This window comes from Serinus canaria, chromosome 4, assembly GCF_022539315.1.
Source record: "Serinus canaria isolate serCan28SL12 chromosome 4, serCan2020, whole genome shotgun sequence".
In the NCBI taxonomy this organism is placed as follows: domain Eukaryota; kingdom Metazoa; phylum Chordata; class Aves; order Passeriformes; family Fringillidae; genus Serinus; species Serinus canaria.
In genome coordinates, this window is record NC_066317.1 from 49,717,104 (window position 1) to 49,732,795 (window position 15,692).

Consider the following 15,692-nt stretch of genomic DNA (forward strand, 5'->3'; position numbering starts at 1 on the left):
TGAACTGAAATTGGAAATGGAAATGAATGGAAAAATGTTTTTGTGTTGCACTCCACATACTGCTCTGTGTTATATCTTCTAATTCACATATAATAATTATAATGGTTTATGGAAAGCCAAAGCATTTGTATAGAAGAGTGCATTTGCCCACTTCTCTTAAAAATAGATTCAGATTGTATTTGTGGTTACATTCCTCTCCCACAGGAGGAGGAATGGCTGGGAAGTGCCATTGCAGAGGAAAATATGCTACTAGCTCTATTCTAGAGTCTGAGCTGTGGTGAAACAGAAATGGGAAATAAAATTCAGTCATACAGTGAGAATTATCTACAAAACTATTGATTCCTTTTAAAAAGCAAACAGTATTTTTGCAAAGAATTTTACAGCTGTCTCTTCTACAATAGAAAATTAACATCCACTTCTTTCTGAAAATGAATTTCCACCACGTTTTCATCTCCAGTTCCTCCAAAATACAGGTATGGATGTAGAAGTGCAAACAAACATCACTTTTCTAGAGAGGTTTCAGCCCTGTAGGAATGCTTGCAGGCAACAGAATGAACGTCATGTTTTCAGAAGGTTACCTCAAGTCCTATTTCCTTGTTTTTCTCCCTTTTAAAACCAACTGAGGTTAACTATATCAAATTGAAAATAAAATACTGAAAATTTTCTTTTAAACTCCATTTTTTAATTAGTAGTGAGCCATTTGCCTCCTAGGATCTAGCCTTACTTTGTAACCTGGAAATACACAAAAAACCTCTAAGTTTCTCTGAGGTGTAGGTTATTTTTCTGAAATAGCTCTATAATATACACAGAAAATTAAAACAACAACAACAACAACAAAAAAAAAATCATCTTTTTATAGCTGAGTATTACCAAGAAATTGGAAAATCTGTAATCATGTTGAATTTCGATTATATGCTGAAGTAAACACACTTTATGTAGTCTAAAAGAATACATTCCGATTGTGTTGCAGTGGCAGTTTAGAAAATAATTTTTTTTGACAGGAAATGTTTGCCTAAAGGTTAAAGTAGGTTCTGACAATCTAGGATGGGATGATTTCACATAAATGAAGATGACATTTTCTGATTCAGAATATGAAAAAATATAAGTAAAAAAAGTGCATATAGAGATAGGTATTTCTTTGGCTGACAAAAATGCTCTTTTTGCTCAAAAACACTTCTAGCCAGAAGACACTGTGGCTTTTTGACTTTCTATATAATGTTGGAATGAGGATTAGACCATATTCCTTCAGGTACAAATGTTAACTTGGAACTAAGCCAGAATTTTCTATGGGTAACAATCTACACTAGAAAAGACGTATTTTGTTGCTTTTTTCACTGAATTTCTGTGTTCACCTGTTGTGAATTAAACTTACAAGCTGTATAAGCGTTCTTCTAACTGCTCAATTCATCTTCCTCCTTTAAGACAATCTGACTGATCTTCAAGTTTTGTTGGGGTTTTTTTCTATAAAACATTTAATGTCTTCTACTATTTTGACTAATTCTTTTTGTGCTTCTTTCAGCCGTGTTCCTTATAACTGTAATTTAGAATCACAGCTTTGATCTCAGTGTAGTAATATAACAGCTTCCCCCTTTGGAATGCAGGAGCGTTTCAATCCTACATTTCCAGTCTCTCAGACCAATGGAACTGCCCAGCTGCACTTGTGTGTCACCTCTTTTCCTTGACAGTCACTATTGCATCCCCTTCTGTTATCCCTGGGACTGGGGTCCAGGCATGTTTCTGTGAACTGCCCTTGTTTATCGTGCTTTGAGATCTCTGGGGAAATACTCAGCTATTCAGGCTGATTGCAAAGGCAAAGAGACTGAGTTGTGTCTCTTTATCTGAGTCCTGCCTAGAGAGTCACAAAACTATAGACAGGTTTGAGTTGGAAAAGACATTAAAGATCATCTGGTTCCAACACCCTTCCATTTGATCAGGTTGCTCAAAGCCCCATCCAACCTGGCTTGGAACACTTCCAGGGATGGGGCATCCACAGCTTCTCTGGGTAAGATGTTCCAGTGCATCACCACCCTCACATCAACAAATTTCTTTCTAATCTAATCTAATCTAATCTAATCTAATCTAATCTAATCTAATCTAATCTAATCTAATCTAATCTAATCTAATCTAATCTAATCCTGCCTCTTTCAGTTAAAAAACGTGATCTCTTGTTCTATCACCACATCTCAAACCATTTCTGCCATATTCTAAGAAGAGCCTTCATACTCTGCTAATAAATAATCCTATGCAGATATTACCATATTGAATTTTTCCTTCATTGATTGATCCTGCCTTCCTTAATCACTTACTGAATCAACAACCAAATTTATCAGCATTGGCTGAATTATTTTTGTCCTCAGTTCTATGAAAATACAAACAAATCTAAAATCAGTCCCAGGAAAAGAAAAAAAGCATTGGTGATATTCTCTATTTGCATAGCATGTTGAGATTTGAGATCCATGTTACTCAGTTGTTAAATCCTTGTGCCTTGATAATTTTTATCAAATACATTTATAATTTCATAAAAATGAAAAATATATTGATATACCAACATAATTTTACAAGATCAATTTTCCAGGTAGCCATGTTGATTAGAAGTAATTACATTATCCTCCTTTAGTTGCTTATTTCTCAAATCCTGCGTCAGGCTTTACACAATTACAGCAATCTTTTTAATACTGACAACATTTGACTGATGAGAGATTATTTCATGACAGACATGGTAATGCAATGTGGCTTTTTACCCTTTAAAATAATCCAGATATGGGTTTAAATACCTATTTATCCTAAAATGTTATATTAGTGTGAACATAATAGTGAACTGAATAATATCTTGTCTCAAGTTTTATTTGGTGAAAGATTTGACCAGAAGTTTCAGAAATACTTTAGTCTGAGTTGTTTCTTCCCTAGAAACTTGGGGCTTTTCTTATTCAAAAATATTTTTTGCAAGATTTCAGTCTATGAAACACTTTTTCCTAACAAAGGAATACATTCAAGGCCTTATTTTTCATTCCTGAGAATTCTCTGTGTTTTTCTGTTGGAAGTTTCAATCTGAAAGAGTTGATGACTACATTTTATGGATCTTATACAGGCACATGTTACATAAGGAAGAAACGAAGCCCATGAAAGTCCCACAAGGACTATAATTCAAACTGACCCTTCATGAATATTTTTAGATGCACCTCCCAAAAAAAGCAACTGGCCTTAAAGCGGAGGTAGTACGGAGAGAATGAGGGATGGAAGGAATATTGGTTACCCATCCTCTCCTATCTTTTTTCCAAAGAATTTAAGCTTTATTAAACTTCAAGTATTAGAGTCCATACATAATTTAATATCTTTATGCATTCACTAGCTAGACCTTATTTTGAAAATTTTATTTTAATTGTCTGTCAGTTCCCTGATAGGTTTTGTCCACAAAATGTAGTCAAGTATACAGCTACATGTTTAAAACCAAGAATCATTTATGTTTATATACCTGCAGGAGACAGGGAAATATTTTTCTGTATCTTTTTGTGAACAGACATCTATTTCTGGCATTCAGAATATCAAAGGCACTCCTGTGTAAATAACATAACGAAGAACAAATTCATAAATTAAAGATCAAAGTCAACTAGATATTTTTATCCTCTATGTGCTCTTAGAGATTTGGTCCAACAATTGTTTTATTTCCATTTAGCAAAATAGTTTGCAATAGCCTATGCCTCAAGATATCTGAAGAACGGATATTCAAGTTAATTAATTCTGTTTCTGATTTTCTTTTGCTATGGTTTTATTTTAATAATACAATATGATCAATTGTTCTTTTTAATCACATTTTTTCATTAATTTTAATTAATGAAGTCATAGCGTTTTTAATTATAAGAAGCCTTTGAACACAGTGGAAAATCAGCACCTATAGGATAAATAAAAGTCTTTGGAAAATTCAGAGACTAATTAAAAGACTGGATCTAATACATTTCTTTCCCTCAGTGGTATTGGATTTTATACATGTGGTGTGGTTTAAGCCCAGCTGGCAGCTAAGCCCCACGCAGTTGCTCGCTCACTCCCCCCTGGTGAGATGGGGGAGAGAATCATAAGGGTAAAAGTGAGAAAACTTGTGGGCTGAGTGAAATACAGTTTAATAAGGAAAGCAAAGGTTCTGCAAACAGCAAAGCAAATCCAAGAATTCATTCACTTCTTCCTGTGGGTAAGTTGATGTTCAACTATCCCCAGGAAAGCAGCACTTTGTTGTATATGATGGTGACAGTGAAGAAAATGAGCACTGCCTCAGCCAAAACCAGCACAAGACCTTAAAGGCTTAACTAGATGTAAAACTGAGGCTGAGGCATATAATACTGAGGCTATAGGTTGATGTCCCCTAAGTTTTTAAATAAAAGATCTGAATTTAGTTGAATATATAACTTTGCTGCTATTTTGGAACACTTCTTTTTTCTGAAGTATAACTTTGCTTAAACGGTTTGATTTTGTTGGGTTTTTTTTTTGTTGTTTTTTTTTTTTTGTTTGTTTGTTTGTTTTTTTTACAATCAGTGAATATTTAATGTCCTTTTCTAAGTGGTTTCTTTTCTTTGGAAGAGTCTCTTGAAAACTGATAATTTTTTTCTGAGATGGGTTTTAAATATGTGATTAAAGGAATATACTTCTGTCCTGTGATGATCATGGCCAAGCCATGTTTTAATGATAATTGTTTTAATGATAATTATTTTCTCAAATGAAGAAATTAAGTTGGTTTTGGTTGCTTGTTTTGGGGTTTTTTGGTACTATTCAGGGAATGATTTTTCTGGATTTTTGTCTGGAAGAAATAAATGTAATATTTTGTATCACCTTAAATTCACTGAGTAAGAACTTTCTTTAGCACTGTGTATGTCAGTGAAATTTGAGATACATGTGAACAGGAGCTTGAGTAAAGGTGAAAAATATGTAAGTGCTCTGAGATGATGATGCTTAATGATTTTGAACTGAGAATGACATATTCATATGTTTTAATAGTTACTCTTATGTGATTTTTAGTGGTTTAGTGTGGTAGGAAATTAGGTTGGTGGCTAAGTTTCTTGCATGTAAAGACAAGAATGTCTGCTTGTGGATGCCAAAGACCTCCGATTCTATGTAGGAAGTAAAATGTAGAAAATGTTGCAAAGAAAAGGTGCTGTGGGTTAGATCCTTTGCTATTCTTGAAGCACAGTGATTGATATCAGGTAGATACATGATCCTAGATAAAAGGCCTTATCTGATAACTGAGTAATTCTATATTCTTTTAAATATTATTTTGAAAGATTTTATTTTTCAATTAGCTGTTTTTAGAAGATGGTGGGGAGGGGTGTTAATCTTTCTAAATTCTGAATCCAGAATAGCACATCAATCTGGGAGGCTACCAAAAGGGAAAAATAAGAAAAATAAGATCTGTGCATGCTAAAGTATTTTGTATAAAAACAAGAGCTCTTTAGTGATTAGGAGGGTTTTTTTCATACTTTTTCTCTGCAAAACTTCTAAAGGGAAATTGACTGGTAGGAAGAAAGAACATATTTATTGAACTTTTGCAATGACTGTTAAAATCCAATACTTCGGTTCAAGCTGAACTGTATATCACTGAATAACCTTGAACCATCTTCAGTGGTCCTTCCTATGTACCTTGAACATTCTTTGAGTGGGGTGGCAGAATGTGGTACACAGGGAGGATCCATTCCCTCACAAAGTGTTTGAACACTCTTCACAATGCAGTGCCACTGCTGAGGAGTCATAGTGGCTCCTGAATCTTATTAAATTCAACTGAAATAAAAAATGATTTGAAATGTGCAAGTGACTGCATTGTGCCATGGAAGAACATCTGTTTGTCAATGATAATGTTAAATTTCCATACATGTAGTCGTATGAATTCTAGTGCATCACTCTCAAGAAGTAACAGAAGGTTGAGTTGCTCAAAGAATACTTTCCAATGCTAATCTTAGTACCCATGGTAACTGGGATAATGTTGGGAGATTAGAAGTGTTCAAAGGATATTTTCATTTATACTACAGATTATGGGTAATCAATTCTTCAGACACAAGCTTTAGTTTAAATAGCAATGATGGGAAGTTAGGAGGAAAAATGTAGGAAGAGATATTGTGCATGGATGGGTCTGCCATATAGAGAAATGTTTCTCACTGCAGTTTTCAGGAAAGATGTTGTATTAACAAAAATAAAATTCCAGGAAGAAGGAATTTGCTTCAGAAGTACAGCATTTCTAATCTACAGAAATGTCATATGATGACCAGTTTAGAACTATCTGCCATATAAACATGTATGTGTGAATGGAATTTTCAGAGACTGGCTTAAACAAGAGAATTTGAAGATATGCAGAATAAGGATAAAGTCATTGTTACCGTCAAAAAGAGGCAGAATTAGACTTGCTGATGAGATTTTCCATAAAACAGGTTCTTTTCTGCATGAACAAGGAAACTTATTACTTTAACAGCTTTGTTCATTTCTTTCAAGAGAAGACTTTTTTGAGTTCAGAATAAAAATTCAACAGACTTGCTCACTCTAGATAAGATTAGAAATTTAAAAACTTTCCTTTCAATGCTGAAAAATTAAAATACCAATATATATAAAAATATACATATTTAAAGTTTTATGCCTATTTCCCCATTCTGCAAAGTGAGAATTTTGCACTTTTTTTTCCCACAAATGTAAAACTTGTTCATTGAATTATGTTACATCTTTTCTAGGGTAAATTATTTTAATCTGATGTCATGCTTATAACCTTTTCTTTCTTGGTGTCATGTACTATTTTTAGAATGCATTCTTTATCATATATAATAGTCCTTAATAGAATTTGATCCTTGGTAGTTTTCTCCTCTTGTTCCCTGTCACATTCCACTGTTTTTGTCTTCTTAATTTGTATTTATGTTCCTTTAGTTTCCTTCTTACCTTAAGGCTTTTCTCCAAATTATTAGCCCTTAGGCTGTCTGTTTATTCCTGGTGACTCTCCTTCTCTTTATCTGAGCCTTCCTAAACATTAACTCACTGTCCAGCTTTACATTAACACTCTATAGTGGAAGCTCCTTGCTCCACTTTCTTTAATTCTGTAAAAAAAAAAAAACTGTAAAAAAGTTATTTTTTTATGTAGTGTACTCAGCATTTTGCAACATTCAAGCTAAAAAAAGACAAAGCAAAGGCTTTATTGCCATCCTTTAGTCTGTTCTTTTAAAGTATATCCAGTATTATACAAACACAGTGTGCAAAACCATACTGTCATTTCTGTACTGGATCTGTGAAGTCAAATGGAGATAAAATGTTCAGGAAAGAAAAAAAAATGCTCAGTGCAGATGCTGTGGATACATCTGATGGCATCGTAGATCTCAGAATCACAGAATGGATACAGCTGGGACTGTGAGTCATCTTGTTCAGCCCCACTACTCAATCAGGGTCATCCTAGAGCATGAGGCCCAGGATTGTGTCCAGACAGTTTTAAATATCTCCAGTGAGGGAGACTCCACAACCTCCCTGGTCAGTCTTTTCCAGTGCTCAGTCACCTGAACGGTAAAGTCTTCATACTGAGGTGGAACTTCCTGTGCATCAGATTATGCCTGTTGCCTCTTGTCCTATTGCTTGGCACTGCTGAGCAGAGCCTGGCTCCATCCTCTTGACCCCTCTTCAGACATTGATGCAGTCTGTCACAGCTATCTCCTTTCCAGGCTGAACAAGCCCATCTCTTGCACCCTTTCCCCATAAGAGAAATGCTTCTGTCCCTTAATAATCTTCACTGACCTCTGCTGGAACTGCTTTAGGAACTCCATGCATCTCTCATTCTAATGATCCAGAACTGGACAGAGCATTCCAGGTATGCCTAATCAGGGGTGAGTAGAGGGGCAGGATCAATTCCCTCAATCTGCTGGAAATGCTCATTCTAATACTCAATATTTGTATATTCCATGAGTAGTAACTTACTCTACTGCTGAGGGAAATGTTTAATTGAATGGTGCTTTCCTGGCTGTGTTATTGGGTGCAGAAAATAAATTTAGCTGAGCTTTGTTTTTTTGAGCGTTTAAACCTTTAAGTTCATTAAGTTGACTTTTTTCCAACTCAGAAATATCAGACATAGGACCACTGACCCTAGGTCTGATTTGCCAGGGGCCATAATTCGGTGCTCTGGTAAAGAATTGCTATGGTGTGCTGTGATGACATATTTCCCTAAAGCAAACCTGTTAGTGGTTCAGCTTTGAAGCATGGCCTGACCATGTACTAGGCTATTTCATTTCACCCTAATATAACTCTGGTGGATGTTCGCATTTATGTGGACATCTTTGACTTGTGGAGCTTCACTGCTGTCTATGTCAGTCTTATTGTGGCAATTACAGTTCTTACTATATCTAGTGCTGTGAGTACATTAAAAAAAAATAAAAATGGTTTACTGGTTTACTTCTTCAGACACTGATTTTTTTCTAGTTTCTAAAAAACATTATGGGATTGCAAAGAAATATGATTCACCTGGCTATTCCAGGCACATGGAGTTTGCCCAGGTTTCTAATTATTGTTACAGACTGAGAACATGCTCCAGAGCATTGTCACTCCTGTGAACATGAGGCAAAAAAGAGCCATCAGAAATAAGCACTTGTTCTCCAAGTACAGGGTGCATTGCAATATGAAATTCCAGATTCTCTAAATCTCAAATTTCTCAGATAACAGAGGGGTTTGTTTTTTTCTAGTTTTAAGGAAAATCATGAAACTGCTCTCTTCTTTTACAGTTTTAGATTTGCTGTCATTCTATCTAGTGAGAAATAAAGAGGTTTTGTAGAATTCGAGATTCATCAAAAACTGCTGGTTAGATTTCAAATGTAAAAATTGTAAAAATTAAAGTTGGCTGCAATCCCACCATAATTTTGAGTATAGTAACAGAAGGACTGCAACAGATTTTAAAGCTCCAACAGCATTAATCAGGAGCACAAAAAATAAGTCAGAATTGCAATTCAACATACTACAAAAAAATTCAAAGGGTAAAAATTACCAGAATAAATGTTCTACTTTACAAGCCTGTTTGAAAGATTTTCCTTGAATCTTTATGTCTTAGAGGTTACATACTAAAAAAAAAAAAATTAGAGAAAAAATGCAAACTGCATGCTTTAAGTGTTTGTTTGGGTTTTTTAAAAAAATATTTTAAAATTTCAAATTCTCAGGGAAGATAAATTCACCTTTTTCCATATCCTACAGATTTTTATGGCAACTTAATGTGCATTTATTTTTTTTCCTCTTGTATTTCATTTTATAAGAAGAAACTCTCTTGTAGCTCATGGGTAGACTTAGAGGCCTGTGGAGACAAAACATATTAAAATTCCCTGTTGCATTGGAGTAGTATCATGGAAAAGAGGAAAAATAAATAAATACTTTCCATTCCATGGCATGCTGTACTTTTTTTAAAAAAAAATATTTTAAAACCAATTAACCAAATACATTAAAATAAACATATTTAAGGCATCTCATGAAAGCATGTTCTTAAGGCATATTTGTCTGTTACATGTAATCTCAATTCTCCCAGATTCAAGCACCTAGGGGACTGAAATAAATTATCTGTCAGGGAACCAGAATTTTATTTGGGGTCCCTAAGTGATACTGTCCCATCTCGTAGCACACAGTGGCTGAGTTCTATCATGAGTGGGAGCAATTTATGCAACATTCCCAACATTAATAAAAATTTTGAAAAGTTAAAACTCAAATACTTTTGGTTTTTACTCTAGCAACTATCTTTGTGGCTACTGGGGATTGCTTGTGTATGGTACTATAATTACCTTCTGTCCTCCCCCAATTACAGATATTTCTAGATTATTTTCTTTGGCTACAGGTGATAGAAAGTCCTATTTTCTTCTAAAGAATCTCCCCTTATTGAACATATTCTACTGCTGAGCATAACACTGGAGCACTACCATAAGAAAGATCTGATTTTTTTCCACTTCTAATATTTAAACCTGTACCAAACCTTTTAAAACTGAAGCAGTGTTAGTCAATCATGCAAACACTTTACAATATTAATTTATCTCAATATGTCCTATTTCCTCAAATTATTCTTCTGCCTTTTTAATATTTAAATTTTTTAGACTAATATTGTATATAACCTATTTTTTGAATAGAATTCTTGCTCATTAATTTATTTTTATGTAGCAGAATGCCTGTTTACTGAACAGCAATGGGAACATGCTGGGATATGTCCTCATATCCCCGACAAACTAATTTATCATCATCAGAGACAAACATCACAAATATAAATTTGTTATACTTTTCTGCTGAGTTTAAAAAAATCTGAAAAGCTATAGCAGTAGAAGAATGAGATAGAGGCTGCAAAATTTGGTGTCAGATTTTAAGACTGCAGTTCTGAGACTATTACAGAAAGAAGATTTTAAAATAATCTCTTATTTATAAAATAGGAAAGAAATTATCTGCTTGTCCTTTTATTACCAGGGTGTTTTTCATGGAAATTTACCTCACCAAGCCAGATAGATACATCTAATGAGCTTTATGGGCTTTTGAAGAAGATTGTTTCCATTCCTGACAAGAAGGATGAATATACCAATAAGTTGTTAAACTGTTTCTGTAGTTTAGAAAGACTTGACAGAAATAGATCAATCCTCATGGAAAAAAACCTGTCACCTAATCCAAACTCACTCAGTTAAAGGATGCAGGTTGATGCCTCAGGTTTTAGCTTTTATATTTTTCGTATTTTATTCTGCTTTAGTGTGTAAGTCTAGGCTTCATATTAGGGGATAGTAAGCTCTCTTCACAGAACAGGTAGACAAAACAATTCCTTCTGTAGCTTCGCAGGGCATCACATTCCCTGTCCCTTTGGATGTAGCAGTAATAACATTTCTTTTCCTGCTCCTTACATTTCTACACAAACCTGCTAACCTTGGCTCTTAGACAGATTTTTCGCATCCTTTAGCCTAGAGTTTGCCCTTAGTCCTGACATGGCTATGTAGAGATGAAAAACCATTCATCAGGTAAATGCTGATGTTCCAAGAGGCCCATCAGGAGTGCCATGAAGAAGGCATTCCAGAAAAAGGTGAAATTGGAATGATATCGATACTATCAGTTTCTATACTATTTGTGAAACAATAGTTCAAATTAATTTTAGTGTTGAAAAGCAGCTAAAGTAGAAATTATTGGATGAAAGTAAAAACAGCTACACAGTGGGAAACAACAAAATCATGCACATCTGATATATCGCAGTCTGCTCAGAATAAACCGGAAATTTATAGGTACTATAAATTTAAACTTTGGAAAAAACCACTAATGTAAGTGCAAACATTGCATCCAAAGACTTGTAATTGAAACACTTATGCCCTCTAGAAAAATTAACTAAAAATCTATCTTTTTTTCAAGGGTTTTTTTTCTGCAGAAGTAAACTTTAAATTGATATGGAAATATAATCCGTATTGTAGAGAATCATAATGTTGCTACTATTTCAATGAACTATAGATGTTAATTTATAAATTAAAAAAAAAAATAGATATTTTAAATAGAACAGACTTTTATGTTTGTTAAAAGGAGCAATGGGTTAAAATACTACCCCAGCTAAAACTATTCAATATAAAATGGCTAGAAGAGCTTTGACAAGCTCATTAAAATTAATATGAACATTTCAATGGGGCAGACTAGCTGTTATAAATTATTCAGGGAAAGTAATTATGCTGTTCAACAAAGCATGCTTTTTTTTTTTTATATTAAAACACAAGCAAAATTTTAACTAGTAGCTAATTTCCATTTCACCCTGAATTGCTAGTTTTATCTTCTGGGGGTTCCATAACAAAATCAGCTACAGTAAACACACCCCGAATTACAGCACTGAGCATCAGTGAACTTTATTGCCTTGGGTATCCATGGTTACCAGTCACTGAAGAACAAAAGAGACAAAGATTTGACAGCACTTTATTGTCAGCCAGGAAACCACAAATCAGGTTGATTTTATACCTGCTTTAGACACGAATTGAGGCTACTGCCTGCCAGGTTTAGGAGTGTGTATGTGTGTCTGTCCCTGTACACAGTTTGTACTGTGATAAGGAGTGGCAGGAGCCTGCTTGCAAGAGGAGGTGGATTGAGAAACCAGTATAAATGATATGTTGATAATTCCTGTCGAGTTTATACCACTTTGTATAATCTAGGAACACAAAAATGTACAAAGAATGCCTCTCCTTGTGACTTCAGTTCTCCACTGTTGAAAACTGCTGTTCTAAAACCTTTCATGAACTTTAAAAACTACATTTCAAAATGCTTGTAACTGTTTAGTCCTTTTAATCCTGCTAGAAGATTGTGATAGCTAGGAAAGTACTTCTAATTCTTTATCTGTTTATGCTCTGCAAACAATATTTATTGACTTGAAAATAACTTTACAAAGATTCCTTTTTTTTCTGGCTAAAAAAACTTTTTAGTTTCATTTGAAGAAATTTTCTCCCTTTCCCTGCTCTTTTACTTATTCCATCTCTGCAGAAGGGCTCAGCAAAGATTTGGTACTTTACACTCTGTTTGAAAATACATGAGCAGAACCATGCACCATGCTGCAGAGGACATCTCAACCTCTTCTAGACTGGCAATGACAGTTTGCTGTCCTTCTTAGAAATATTTTCTGAGTACTTATTATTACTGGGATTTTATTTATACTTGAACAGCAATTATGATAAAAATGTGAAAAACTCACAGCACTTAGATTGTATGTAACCAGTGAATTACAAGACTCCCAACCAAGGCTTGAGGGCAAAATAAATGGGGTAGAAATGTTTGAGTAAACCCACATTAGCTTTTCTGACTTTACATGTTGAGTCAATGTAGTTTTACCATGTCTTCCCTCTTTAGTTCTAAGCTATTCAGCTGTATGCACCCCTCTTGGTAACATTTGCTTCTGGAACATTTTGGAAATTGTTTATACAGGTTTAAAAAAATAGCAGGATGCTCTCATTGTTTTACCTCCAGACAAAAAATCTTGACTTCAGGTCGTCTCTGTGTGTAAACAGAGATGACCTGAAGTATTTTCCATTTGAATTTAGTTTTATAAGTATCATCAAATCAGTTATTCTATCATAACTGTTGTATCATATAATTGTATCATATAATTTATTTCTTTGCAAATATTCCCAGTAAACTTCTAGATTTTTTGTAGCATCTTGTTTTTATGAGAAATGACATTTAATCAAAACTTCATAAGAGAAATTCAGAGAACATGAATTGGGTCTTTTCATGAGTAATTATTCACTTACCTCAAATAAGTTTGGTAGTTTCTTAAAATCTTTGGAATTATGTAGAACAAAAAGGTCTTCTGATTCTGTTGCAAGTTTCCTCACTTTAAAATAATTTCATTATTACTTCTTTTAGAAGTAGAAAACTTCAAAATATTTTTACACATTTGATTCTCTAACACTTCAAACTTTTTTTTATTCCTTCAACCCTTTTTTATTAATTTCCTTAATTCTTCAGGCATGGACATTGATTTTAACAAAATATGAATGTTAATATAATGAAAAAATTCCTATTTCTGATTGCATAATATCTGCATCTTAAATTATTTGCATTCCCTGACCTCAAAATACTCTGAAATGAGGTAACTCATTAAGAGATAAGGGAATAATGCACAGTCTTTCAGGAGTTTCTCTTTCATTGTCCTAGTGAAATGACTTCTTACATACTGATTTTAGGTCTGAAAATACAGAAAACAGTGTCTTTGTAGAAGCTCTTCTGCGATATCTGCTGGCTGAATTGGCACTTGCAGTTTGGAAGTACCACGTAGTAATACGAATACTAATGCTGGCTGGAATCTTTCCAGTTCTATTAAACTCTTTCAGTTTCCGATAATTAGTCTACTCTGGCCGTAATCTGACAAGAGGACACTTCTGGAAGTCATACTGTCCAAATTGGACTTCTAGAAATAGTACAATGATGAAAAAGGTTATGTATGGATTTTTAGGCATAACCACAAGTTGAAGAGGCACCATTTTTTTCCACTTGGGAAGCTATAGCACAAAAGGTCTTAATGGGAACAGTGGTGTGGTAGGTGTTCAAAGGATGAAAAAAGGTGAATGAGACATAGACATGTAAGACTTCATACAGTGCTTTGAAAAATCTTCTCTCAAGGGGTTATACCCAGTGTGAAATTAAGAATTTATACATGTAATGAAGAGTTCAAAAGCATATTAATTTTATTTAACAACTACAAATAGGGTTACAATAGTAATGATAAAATCTTGTCTTTCACATAGACAAGAGATATTTGCATTAGAGACTAGAGATATACTTGTATTATTCTAGAATAATTTCTCTCATGTTTATGACATTGTCATTGTTCAGGGGGAAAGGGTGGAACATAAACTCTGCTTTTCTATTCTTGTAATTTTACTATGATTTATTATAATGTTACAGTAGATGACTATTCCATAATAAGTCTTGTGCTCATCTGTACTAGTATATTTTTTAGGAATTGAGAATATTGTATTTCTTTGGTTGACCGTTTTTCTGATTGTGTTGGAGGTGCTCAAGGACTTCTTGTTGTGTCTTAAGGTAAAGTGCAGAGATATTATGGAAAGGAGGGAATGATTTCAATTGAGCTATTTTATGCCACTTTCCTGAGTCCCCCTGCCTTTTCAGGGGCTTATCTCACTGCATTTAAGACCTGCTCTCTGAAATGAGCTGTTGAGAAAGTTGGAAGGAGCCTTTTCTCCAGCTCTCCCACTAAAGTAATCTGCATGTGGACTCCCTCCCAATTCACTCGGGACAAGATTTTAAGGTGAGACTCTCATGCTTGAAGATTACTTCACCATAGATAGTTCTGTGTAAACAGTACTTCCTGAAGACTATCTAAAGAAAAAACAACTAATTTTTGAAAGGGGCTTGGATGGGATACTGATTAAATACCAGCTTCAGTTTTTTAATTAAACATCTGTTCTATTAATCAGTTTACTAATCCTGCTCTGTTTCATTAAGTAGAGAGTTTGTGTTTTAAATGTTGAATATGCAAAGTCTGCTTTATGCCTTTGTTCTTCATCATCTCAGATGCAGTTGGCAATCCATCCTGTAATAATGCCACAAAAGGAATATTTGTTTTTCTTCCTTTTTTATTTGACTAACTGTTCAGTACTTAAATAATAAACTACTGTCTTCAGTTAGCTAAATTATAGTTGTCTAGGTGATTTCTTTCTGAGCAACTGGCTTCATATCTTAGCTCTTTTCCTTTCAGTTGCCTTCACTGTTTAGCAGAAATACGGAATTTAACCTTTTCTTTAGAGTTAAAAAACATACACATTCTAAACCATAAAGCTCTCAGATACTGCTTTTCATCCTACATATTTTTTTATACTCAATAAAAACACATAGCACAGAAGTAGATTTATCCCATGTAGTTCTCATTCTTTTCCACGTTTTGCTTGCACTTCAGAGAGTTTGAATCTCACTAAGGGAGCCCTTTCATTTAGGAGGCAATTGCCTGAAAAGCCAAGATCAGTGTTGATAGTAGTTAAGAAATTGGACTTTCCACATCAATACTTGAGCCATGTCAGCCTGTGACTGGCATAATAAATATTACATGCATGTATTTTTTGTTAGACAAAGGTGCCATCTTGTGGCAGATTGTTGGAAATTCTATCAAACAGTTTTAATTTTGGTGGCGAAATGAAGTCAAATTTTTAGCAATATTTCCAGTATTGTTTGTTGTACCATCATGCATTGAACCATGATCCTAATGTGCATACATA